Source organism: Coregonus lavaretus (genome assembly GCF_964263955.1).
Source record: "Coregonus lavaretus genome assembly, contig: HAP1_SCAFFOLD_129, whole genome shotgun sequence".
Classification (NCBI taxonomy): Eukaryota; Metazoa; Chordata; class Actinopteri; order Salmoniformes; family Salmonidae; genus Coregonus; species Coregonus lavaretus.
In genome coordinates this window covers 791,903-804,461 of record NW_028156273.1, presented here as the reverse complement: position 1 = coordinate 804,461, position 12,559 = coordinate 791,903, and the positions used below count along the sequence as shown (strand labels likewise).

Sequence of the window (12,559 nt, the reverse complement as noted above, 5' to 3'; positions counted from 1 at the left end):
CAGAGGAGTCTGTCTGGGAATAATGTAAATTAAATAAGTTATTGCCAAGCTTTCACAGAGGCCTAGTTTACATTTACATGTGAGTCATTTAGCAGACGCTCTTATTCAGAACGACTAGGGTTAAGTGCCTAAATCTGTCGATGTACAAGGGTACAGATTTCTCACCTAGTCGGCTCGGGGATTAGAACCAGACACCTTTCGGTTACTGCCCAACGCTCTTAACCGCTAGATTACAAACCACAAAATGTTAAACACAAAAAGGCAAATGGTAGTAGATAAATGGTAAACTGGTTAAATAAATGACTGCTCTAAGCCGGGCTACATGCTCTTATCCAGAGCGACTTACAGTTAGTGAGTGCATACATTTTCATACTGTCCCGCCATGGGAAACGAACCCACAACCCTGGCGTTGCAAGCGCCATGCTCTACCAACTGAGCTACACGGTAGTAGTGCATGGCCAAGTGGTGGTGCGCAGGCCGTGGAGAAAGCGGTGGTGGGGAGGGTTGCAGCTGGGCTACATGAGCTGAGGCAGGTTTCTGTAGTAACAGAGACTCCGGTAGGCGAAGGCTTGGTGGGCTCATCCCAGGAAATATTGCCTGTCATTGGGGAAGAGGCTCTGATCAGGGGGGAAGTGCAGGGGGGCAGAGACTGGGGAGGAGGAGGACGGTACCGTGCCAATGGAGGAGGAGGAAGAGGGGGGAGGTGAGTCTGCGGGAGCGGAGGACAAGGCGTCTCATTTTCAGACGGCTCATTGGATCCAGAGCTGACAGCCAGTCAGGCTGAGGGCCCAGTATATACGGTGAGATAACTTTCTAGGTTCCTGATGGAGACTAAAGGGGAAAAAGAAGGTTCTGCTGGAGTCTTATTTGATTGATCCTGGAAGGTTTGTAAGGTCAGTACAACACGTGATGAAGAATGAGGGGTTTAGTGTCCTCTCACCCAGGAAGCGGTATAGGCTGAGAAAATGGGTCATGGGTTCTTAAGGGCATGTCTTCAGAATCTGCTTAAATTGATGTTTTTTTCTGGCATGGCGGCTTTATGGGCTTCTCTACTGGTTTCTGATTGTGGTGATTTCCCTCCCACCTCTTATGGAGATTTCACGGTTAGACTTCCTTAACATGAACGGCGGCAAAGACTGGGGGAATATGTAAACCAAAAACATTTAAATGCCATGGCAGAAATCTTAGTGCAGGGGTAGCAAAAGAGGTGTGTAAGGGTAGGTTGTTAGTGTTGAGCCCAAATAATGACCTTGTCTTTGCTTTCATAAATGTGTCTGCACCTGGTCCTCTGTAGCTCAGCTGGTAGAGCACGGCGCTTGTAACGCCAGGGTAGTGGGTTCGAGCCCCGGGACCACCCATACACAAAAAAAAATATATATATATATATATGCACGCATGACTGTAAGTCGCTTTGGATAAAAGCGTCTGCAAAATGGCACATTATATTATATTATAGTACAGGGCTCAGTTCTCTGTTTCACCAGAGGGGTTGGAAAAACAGAGTGGGGAAACCAAGAAAATCCCTTGTTTTACGTTTGTCTGATGGGCGGGTAACTTCTGTTGTGGGGAGATGAGGGAGCCTGATGGGTGGGTAACTTCTGTTGTGGGGAGATGAGGGAGCCTGATGGGTGAGTAACTTCTAAATAATAAATAAATAAAATAATTGGTCATTTAGCAGACGCTCTTATCCAGAGCGACTTCCCCACAACTTCTGTTGTGGGGGAGATGAGGGAGCCTGATGGGTGGGTAACTTCTGTTGTGGGGAGATGAGGGAGCCTGATGGGTGGGTAACTTATGTTGTGGGGGAGATGAGGGAGCCTGATGGGTGCGTAACTTCTGTTGTGGGGGAGATGAGGGAGCCTGATGGGTGGGTAACTTCTGTTGTGGGGGAGATGAGGGAGCCTAATGGGCGGGTAACTTCTGTTGTGGGGAGATGAGGGAGCCTGATGGGTGGGTAACTTCTGTTGTGGGGAGATGAGGGAGCCTAATGGGTGGGTAACATCTGTTGTGGGGGAGATGAGGGAGCCTGATGGGTGGGTAACTTCTGTTGTGGGGGAGATGAGGGAGCCTGATGGGTGGGTAACTTCTGTTGTGGGGAGATGAGGGAGCCTGATGGGTGAGTAACTTCTGTTGTGGGGGAGATGAGGGAGCCTGATGGGTGCGTAACTTCTGTTGTGGGGAGATGAGGGAGCCTGATGGGTGGGTAACTTCTGTTGTGGGGGAGATGAGGGAGCCTAATGGGCGGGTAACTTCTGTTGTGGGGGAGATGAGGGAGCCTAATGGGTGGGTAACTTCTGTTGTGAGGAGATGAGGCTGTGGAGTTGTACTCTGATTTATAGAGGGCAGAACTCTGTGGTCCTCTGTAGCTCAATTGGTAGAGCATGGCGCTTGTAATGCCAGGGTAGTGGGTTCGATCCCCGGGACCACCCATATGTAAAAATGTATGCACATGACTGTAAGTCGTTTTGGATAAAAGCGTCTGCTAAATGGCATATTATTATTATTATTATCCTGGGTTTTCTCAGGTTCTGCTCACAGACCTTTCCAAACTCTCTCTGTCACAGATAAATCAAATAGACATTTCCCTGGCCTTTCACAAACTCTCAGCTGCTGTCTCTCAGACGGTCTGCCTGTGGATTTTTATAAAAAGTTCTGGGGAATTATTTTACAGGACAGAACGTGTGTTGTGTGAGTGCGTCGGGGTGGGGGAGCTGTCGCTAAGCTGTAGACGGGAGGCTTTGACTCTCCTGCCCAAACAAGTAGATTTGAGCGACTTAAAGAACTGGAGGCCTGTGGCATTGCTCTGTTTGGACTATAAGGTCTTTACCAAGGTCCTCGTTAACAGACTGAAGTCCCACCTGGACTCTATTGTACACAAGGACCAAATGTACTGTGTACCAGGACGCTCAAACACAGACAATCTGTTCATAATCAGGAGAAAGCCTTTGATAGGGTGGACCATGAATATCTGTTCAATGTGTTGTTTTGGTTGTGGGGAGAATTTTGTGGCCTGTGTTCAAATGCTGTACGCTGGGGCTTCATGTATGGTCAAGGTGTGGGGAGGGCTCAGTAGGCCAGTCTGGGTAGGGAGGGGCATTCACCAGGGATGCCCTCTGTCAGGGCAGCTATACACTCTTGTTATTGAGCCGTTTCTGGGCCTGCTACGCAGGAGGCTACAGGGAGTATGGGAGCCAGGCATAGGGTTGGGGACAGGCATAGCAGTGTCAGCATACGCTGATGACGTCTGTGTTGGTTAGGGATGAGCAGAACCTACAGGCCCTGGAGAATAGTTTGAGGGTGTACGAGGGGGCGTCTTCTGCTTAGGGAAACTGGGGCAAGAGTGAGGCTCTGTTATGTGGGGCATGGAGGGACAGGGCACCTCCGCAGCTTCCAGGGGGGTTGCAGTGGGGCTGTGAGTGGCTCAAGATGCTTGGGGTGTATCTGGGCTCGGAGGGGTGGGTTAGGAAGAACGGGAAGGAGTGTCACAAGCGGTGGTGTCGAGGCTGACGAAGTGGAGGTGGCTCATCTCCCAAGTGGCATACAGAGGGACGGTGCTGATCATCAACAACTTGGTGGCATCCTCTCTATGGCTTAAATTGGCCATTCTCAACGCCCCCGGTGGTCTGCTTGTGGACCTGCAGCGCAAGTTAGTGAATTTTTTCTGGTCAGGGTGGCAGCGTTCTGACTCAGCAGCACAGAGGCTACTGTACCGTACGGAGGTGGGCTGGAGGGAACCAGCATGTGCTCTGTTGAGGAGGGCTGGTGGTTTGGGGCTGGATCAGCAGATCTTCATCATGCGGCCGGAGAGACTCAATACATCAGTGGCAGGGGGTTGTGGGGGCTGAGAGCATGGCAGGGTATAGGTGGAGGGTGCTCTATAAGCTCCCAGTGCTGGAAACGTCATGGGTCCTCCAGTGGAGGGTATTACATGGAGCCCTGGACACCAATAGCTGGTTGGCTCGGGTTGACCTGGGAGTTGGGGAGGGGTGTCCGTTTTCTGCAATGACAGACTGTTCATCATGTTTTTTCTGTGTTGCCAGGGTAATGCCATTACTGTTGACGCCTTAGGGTTGAGTTTGAGTTGTACAAAATGATCAACAGTGTGGAGATGTTTCAGGAGGTATGGGGGCTCAGGGGGGCTGTCTGTACGGCTGGAGAGGAGGGGTTGGATGGACGGTTGGAATGTGGTGCTGGTTGGTGTATTGTACTGTGGTGTTGGGTACTGTATAATGTGATTGTGTAGAAGTTGTGGTGTCACGCAATGTGCTTTTAGGGGTGGGGGTGTTAGTGTAATGAGGATGGCTCATTAAAGTAAGACAAGTCTCTCTCTCTCTCTCTTAACAGAGCTCTGCACAGGCAGCAGTGGAGGACAGTGATAAGATCTTTACTGAGCTGATCCGCTCCATTGAGAGAAGGCGCTCTGAGGTGAAGGAGCTGATCAGAGCCCAAGAGAAGGCTCAAGTGAGTCAAGCTGAAGGACTCCTGGAGCAACTGGAGCAGGAGATAGCTGAGCTGAGGAAGAGAAGCACTGAGCTGGAGCAGCTCTCACACACAGAGGATCACATCCATTTCCTCCAGGTAACTCAACTGCCTTGATACATGTGATATGAAATTAAAACTCTCAATCATTTGGTTCTGCTCCCTCTCACTCTCTCTCTCTCTCTCTCCCTCTCCCTCTCTCTCTCTCTCTCCCTCTCTCTCTCTCCCCCCAGAGTTATCAGTCTCTCTCCAGTACCAGTGTATCTTCAGACTTACCCAGCATCGTTGTCCGTCCTCTTCAGTACTTTGGAGATGTGAGTAAGACTGTGTCTGAACTGAGAGAGAAACTAGAAGACGTCCTTAAAGGAGAATGGACCAAGATCTCCACTACAGGTGTGTTGAAAATAATAAGAACATCAACTTTAGACCATTGAAAGTTCCCTACTAGTCATATACATGTGGAATATGGTGTGATGATAACATTCCCTCTCTCTGTGAATGTGTTTGTGTGTCTGTAGTGAATATAGTGGATGTTGTACTGCCTCCAGAGCCCAAGACCAGAGAACAGTTCTTACAATGTGAGTCTCTTTATTCTGAAATAACTAACAGTCTCTTTTTACTGACACTCCTAACAATCCCTCTAGAAATATATAGCAATAGTAGATCTAATCAAAGACTGGGTATCTATCTGACGCCTCACATTTCTCTGATTTGATCTCTGCTGTGCTCTAATCAAAGACAGGGTAGATACAGTATCTGACTTCACTTATTGTTCTAACTCCCCTCATTGGTCTCTGCTCTGCTCTTCTCCCAGATTCCTGTCAGCTCACACTGGACCCAAACACAGCACACAAACGCCTCTCTCTGTCTAAAGGGAACAGAAAGGTGACGCATACAGGCCAAGCCCTACGATATCCTGACCATCCAGACAGATTCACAAACTACTTGATGGTTCTGTGTAGAGAAGTTCTGTCTGGACGCTGTTACTGGGAGGTGGAGTGGAGTGGGGACTGGGTTTATACAGCAGTCTCATATAAAGACATCAGCAGAACAGGGACAGATGGTAGATTTGGATTCAATGACAAGTCCTGGAGTTTACAGTGTTATAGTGGTGGTTGTTGGTTCAGACACAATAATGTTGGGACTAAAGTATCAGGCCCTCAGTCCTCCAGAGTAGGAGTGGACCTGGATCACAAGGCAGGTACTCTGTCCTTCTACAGTGTCTCTGACACAATGACCCTCCTCCACAGAGTCCAGACCACATTCACTCAGCCCCTCTATCCTGGGTTTAATCTCTATAATGGTACTGCTGAGCTGGTTAAACTGTAGTAGGGTCCACATAGATACTAGTCATGCTGGTGTAGTCTATAGCTGAGCTGGTTAAACTGTAGTAGGGTCCACATAGATACTAGTCATGCTGGTGTAGTCTATAGCTGAGCTGGTTAAACTGTAGTAGGGTCCACATAGATACTAGTCATGCTGGTGTAGTCTATAGCTGAGCTGGTTAAACTGTAGTAGGGTCCACATATATACTAGTCATGCTGGTGTAGTCTATAGCTGAGCTGGTTAAACTGTAGTAGGGTCCACATAGATACTAGTCATGCTGGTGTAGTCTATAGCTGAGCTGGTTAAACTGTAGTAGGGTCCACAAAGATACTAGTCATGCTGGTGTAGTCTATAGCTGAGCTGGTTAAACTGTAGTAGGGTCCACATAGATACTAGTCATGCTGGTGTAGTCTATAGCTGAGCTGGTTAAACTGTAGTAGGGTCCACATAGATACTAGTCATGCTGGTGTAGTCTATAGCTGAGCTGGTTAAACTGTAGTAGGGTCCACATAGATACTAGTCATGCTGGTGTAGTCTATAGCTGAGCTGGTTAAACTGTAGTAGGGTCCACATAGATACTAGTCATGCTGATGGTGATGGTCCCCAGATGTGATGATTAATTCTGCTCTGTTTTTATGTACAATGATTTGACTGATTTGATCTTCAGAAGATGTTATGAATTACAATTCAATGCATTCATATTATTTGTAAGTGCAATGTTTTAATCTTATATATTCACATTAATCATGATGTATGCTGTTAATGTATGTTGGTTGTCATTCAGAACATTTACATTTACATTTTAGTCATTTAGCAGACGCTCTTATCCAGAGCGACTTACAGTTAGCGCATACATTAGAACCATTGAAATGTTTTCTCAATTGGTTCTCTGTCTCAATGTAATTTTCCTCAGTATCATGGAACAGGTAGTGTTACTTACTTGCTAATTGAACTATATGGGCCGGTTTCCCGGACACAGATGAAGCCTAGTCCTAGACTAAAAAGCATGTTTAATGGAGATGTCCGGGAAACCAACCCTAAATTTGATATATTTTATTCTCCCATCCTGCTCAGTCAAGCAACATTAAACCTGTCCAGCAGGTGGTGTTATTAATCAAACAATAAAAACAGCAGATATCTTGACTTGTCACTCAGTATATCAGTAAGGTTCAGAATTGTACTTTAATATCATTGGAGATTGATGGTCTTTTTAATCCACTACCCAGAGTCAGGAACAGATGAAGTTAGGTCTGCTACTGTTCAGTTATTAAATATGATTCATGGTGATGGGAAATATAAAATCCATCTAGTAGTAGTTTTCCTTTGCTATTTATTCCAAGGTGTGTCTTTAACTTGTAAATGGATTGTGTTGAAGCTGGCATGTGGTGTGGATGATAGAATAGAGTGAATAGAGGAGAGAAGAGAGGAGGAGAGGAGAACATCATATAGAAGACAGATAAGATAGAGAGACAATTCATACCCAGGGGAGTTACTGACTCTGGCCCAAATGACTCCCTGTTCCCTACGTAGTGCACTAGGCTACTTCTGACCAGATCAAAAGTAGTGCACTACATAGGGAATAGGGTGGAGATTGGAGATTTGCTCACTGGCATTAGAATATTAGACTATCAAACTGTAATGTTAGATGTTGCCTCATTCCAATATTAGAATATCATACTGTAATGTTATTGGTTGCCTCGTTAGAATATCATACTGTAATGTTAGTGGTTGCCTCATTAGAATATCATACTGTAATGTTAGTGGTTGCCTCGTTAGAATATCATAATATAATGTTAGTGGTTGCCTCATTAGAAGATCATACTGTAATGTTAGTGGTTGCCTCGTTAGAATATCATACTGTAATGTTAGTGGTTGCCTCATTAGAATATCATACTGTAATGTTAGTGGTTGCCTCGTTAGAATATCATAATGTAATGTTAGTGGTTGCCTCATTAGACTATCATAATGTAATGTTAGTGGTTGCCTCGTTAGAATATTAGAATATCATACTGTAATGTTATTGGTTGCCTCATTAGAATATCATACTGTAATGTTAGTGGTTGCCTCATTAGAATATCATACTGTAATGTTAGTGGTTGCCTCGTTAGAATATCATAATGTAATGTTAGTGGTTGCCTCGTTAGAATATTAGAATATCATACTGTAATGTTATTGGTTGCCTCATTAGAATATCATACTGTAATGTTAGTGGTTGCCTCGTTAGAATATCATAATGTAATGTTAGTGGTTGCCTCATTAGAATATCATACTGTAATGTTAGTGGTTGCCTCATTAGAAAATCATACTGTAATGTTAGTGGTTGCCTCATTAGAATATTAAAATATCATACTATAATGTTATTGGTTGCCTCGTTAGAATATCATACTGTAATGTTAGTGGTTGCCTCATTAGAATATTAAAATATCATACTATAATGTTATTGGTTGCCTCGTTAGAATATCATACTGTAATGTTAGTGGTTGCCTCATTAGAATATTAGAATATCATACTATAATGTTAGTGGTTGCCTCATTAGAATATCATACTGTAATGTTAGTGGTTGCCTCATTAGAATATCATACTGTAATGTTAGTGGTTGCCTCATTCGAATATCATACTGTAATGTTAGTGGTTGCCTCATTAGAAAATCATACTGTAATGTTAGTGGTTGCCTCATTCGAATATCATAATGTAATGTTAGTGGTTGCATCATTAGAATATCATACTGTAATGTTAGTGGTTGCCTCATTAGAATATCATACTGTAATGTTAGTGGTTGCCTCATTAGAATATCATACTGTAATGTTAGTGGTTGCCTCATTAGAATATCATACTGTAATGTTAGTGGTTGCCTCATTAGAATATCATACTGTAATGTTAGTGGTTACATCGTTAGAATATCATACTGTAATGTTATTGGTTGCCTCATTAGAATATCATACTGTAATGTTAGTGGTTGCCTCATTAGAATATCATACTGTAATGTTAGTGGTTGCCTCATTAGAATATCCTACTGTAATGTTAGTGGTTGCCTCATTAGAATATCATACTGTAATGTTAGTGGTTGCCTCATTAGAATATCATACTGTAATGTTAGTCGTTGCCTCGTTAGAATATCATACTGTAATGTTACAGTGAGGGAAAAAAGTATTTGATCCCCTGCTGATTTTGTACGTTTGCAAACTGACAAAGAAATAATCAGTCTATAATTTTAATGGTAGGTTTATTTGAACAGTGAGAGACAGAATAACCCAAAAAAATTCCAGAAAACCGCATTTCAAAAATTTTATAAATTGATTTGCATTTTAATGAGGGAAATAAGTATTTGACCCCTCTGCAAAACATGACTTAGTACTTGGTGGCAAAACCCTTGTTGGCAATCAGAGGTCAGACGTTTCTTGTAGTTGGCCATCAGGTTTGCACACATCTCAGGAGGGATTTTGTCCCACTTCTCTTTGCAGATCTTCTCCAAGTCATTAAGGTTTCGAGGCTGACGTTTGGCAACTCGAACCTTCAGCTCCCTCCACAGATTTTCTATGGGATTAAGGTCTGGAGACTGGGTAGGCCACTCCAGGACCTTAATGTGGTTCTTCTTGAGCCACTCCTTTGTTGCCTTGGCCGTGTGTTTTGGGTCATCGTCATGCTGGAATACCCATCCACGACCCATTTTCAATGCCCTGGCTGAGGGAAGGAGGTTCTCACCCAAGATTTGACGGTACATGGCCCCGTCCATCGTCCCTTTGATGCGGTGAAGTTGTCCTGTCCCCTTAGCAGAAAAACAACCCCAAACCATAATGTTTCCACCTCCATGTTTGACGGTGGGGATGGTGTTCTTGGGGTCATAGGCAGCATTCCTCCTCCTCCAAACATGGCGAGTTGAGTTGATGCCAAAGAGCTCCATTTTGGTCTCATATGACCACAACACTTTCACCCAGTTCTCCTCTGAATCATTCAGATGTTCATTGGCAAACTTCAGACGGGCATGTATATGTGCTTTCTTGAGCAGGGGGACCTTGCAGGCGCTGCAGGATTTCAATCCTTCACGGCGTAGTGTGTTACCAATAGTTTTCTTGGTGACTATGGTCCCAGCTGCCTTGAGATCATTGACAAGATCCTCCCGTGTAGTTCTGGGCTGATTCCTCACTGTTCTTATGATCATTGCAACTCCACGAGGTGAGATCTTGCATGGAGCCCTAGGCCGAGGGAGATTGACAGTTCTTTTGTGTTTCTGCCATTTGCGAATATTCGCACCAACTGTTGTCACCTTCTCACCAAGCTGCTTGGCGATGGTCTTGTAGCCCATTCCAGCCTTGTGTAGGTCTACAATCTTGTCCCTGACATCCTTGGAGAGCTCTTTGGTCTTGGCCATGGTGGAGAGTTTGGAATCTGATTGATTGATCGCTTCTGTGGACAGGTGTCTTTTATACAGGTAACAAGCTGAGATTAGGAGCACTCCCTTTAAGAGTGTGCTCCTAATCTCAGCTCGTTACCTGTATAAAAGACACCTGGGAGCCAGAAATCCTTCTGATTTGAGAGGGGATCAAATACTTTTTTCCCTCACTGTAGTGTTTGCGTCCCCCCTTTTTCTTCTGTTGTGTTTTCCCTCAGTGTTCCTTATTGAAAATCAATTAACAATTCATCCCCGCCCCAAAAATCCTATTACGGTTTTGTTTTAATCACTTTGGTACTATTTTCACAAGCAGGTGGTACATTTTCACAACTCTTAGTATAAAACTCCTAGCAGGTCATGCTTGTAAAGCAGCCAGTCTTTCATTCAAAACCTGTCATTGTGCATTCATTTGGATTGGAAACATCTCTCACCACACAACCATTGATTCAAAATATAAATGTAATGAGAGCATTGGTTTAATCACCATAACAACTTAAAACTACTCAATTGAAAATATATCATTAACTACCAGTTAATCCAATAGCAATCACTGCAAGATAATTGTTTCAAATAACCCTTAGAAGTGCTGAAATTAATATGCTACAGTACTGTAGATTACAGTTTACATTAGGCAATACACTTACATTACCCAACAACATTGACAATCTATCATTTCCATGATATCTATCCAATGTGTAATCAAAGGTGTGATCAATGATGACATCCTCTACAATCATTCATGGGGAATTTTTTGTATTTTTCTGATATAATTGCAACATACAGTACTGTCTGTAATTAGATGTAAGACATTTAAATGAAACATTACATGAATGAAAATAAAATAATGTTTAGCACGCATTAATTAGCATCAAGCCTGTCTAGAGCATTTGGCCATAAATTCTCATCCACATCAGTAAATGTCCTCATTGTTCATGCACCGCTGGAGAAACCTTTCGGCATGTTGAATCAAAGCTTGACATTGGTCTGCATTGATGTCATCACATGCCTCTTCCATGGCCAGAAGGAGGGTGGCACGCTCATGGGGATGGCGATCGTACACCTTCCACCTCCATGATGAAAAAAATAATTTAACAAGGTTGAGGAAGGAGAGTATGGGGGCTGGTATAGGGTCACGAATCAGGGAGGGACCTGAAACCATGCCTGAACCACCTCTGAATGGTGGAACCTGACATTGTCCCACACAATGACATAGGTGACCCCTTCACCTTGACAGGCCTGCTCCATTTCATTGAGAAACCCAATGAGGTGTGCAGCGTGGTAGGATCCAAGTAATGGTCTACGTCCTACCACACCATCTTCAGAGATAGCTGCTGCTCTTGGAAATGTTTCCCCCACGTTGTCCAGGCACTTGGACGGACGCCCATCGGCAAATAGGGTTCCGCCCACGGCGCCAAGTTTTGGCCCAGGTTGAAGCCCGCTTCACCAACAAAGATATACTAGTGATGGTTCACAGCAGCATCAAGCACCATCACCCTCTAAAAATATATTTTGGTTAGTTCTTTTTACAGTATAGTTCCAATATGTTATTGTGAAGTAGCATGTGCATTAATAGTAACAGTAATACAGTGTATTTATATAGTGCTGTACCTGAACATACTCGGCCCCCAGTTGTTTCTCTCAGAAGGCTCCAGGTCAATGTGTTCCATAGATACCTGGTGCATCTTCAAAAGGCGGGTGATTGTTGGTAGGCTGATGGATGCCACATTGGCAAAGGTGTCATCATTCTCCTCAATGGCCTGCTTTATTTCAGACAGACGTATGTCATTCCTGGCCCTCACCATTTCCACCACTGCCCACTCCTGCTGGTCGGTCAGCACACGACCACCACCATGGGGTCTTCTGTCAATTCTGAGGGTAGAACAAGAGTATACTGTCAGTAGATCATATTGGAAGAATACTGGAACAAGTTATGTGAATTTACATGCATTACAACATGTAATTTATTGTAAATGTAATGGTAAAGCATAGTGCATATCCAGCAGACTTACCGGTTTTCTTGGAGAAAATGTTCTTATGATTGAATTGACAGTTGATCTTTTCAGATTGGGGTGAACTAATCTGGCAGCCTCTGCCATGCTAAGGCCTCTGTTTACCACATGGTCAACGACGATGGCCCTGACTTCATTAGACAAAAGAGTTCCCTGCCGTCTGCCTCCCTCTCTCTGATGTCCACCTCTTTAATGGGGCCCATGTCCACCTCTTTGACCTCTCTGACCTCTTTAATGGGGCCCATGTCCACCTCTTTGACCTCTCTGACCTCTTTAATGGGGCCCATGCCCCCCTCTCTGACCTCTTTAATGGGGCCCATGCCCCCCTCTCTGACCTCTTTGACCTCTTTAATGG

At 44.4% G+C, this 12,559-nt stretch overlaps 1 long non-coding RNA gene across 1 annotated transcript; it reads right to left on the bottom strand.

Moving 5' to 3' along the window:
* Positions 1-11,316: 11,316 nt before the first annotated feature.
* LOC311126535 lies at positions 11,317-12,346 on the bottom strand. The gene is made up of 3 exons (XR_014613005.1): positions 12,205-12,346; positions 11,804-12,064; positions 11,317-11,691 (listed from the first exon to the last, which is right to left on the bottom strand). It is a non-coding gene; the product is annotated as an uncharacterized lncRNA (long non-coding RNA).
* Positions 12,347-12,559: the final 213 nt, after the last annotated feature.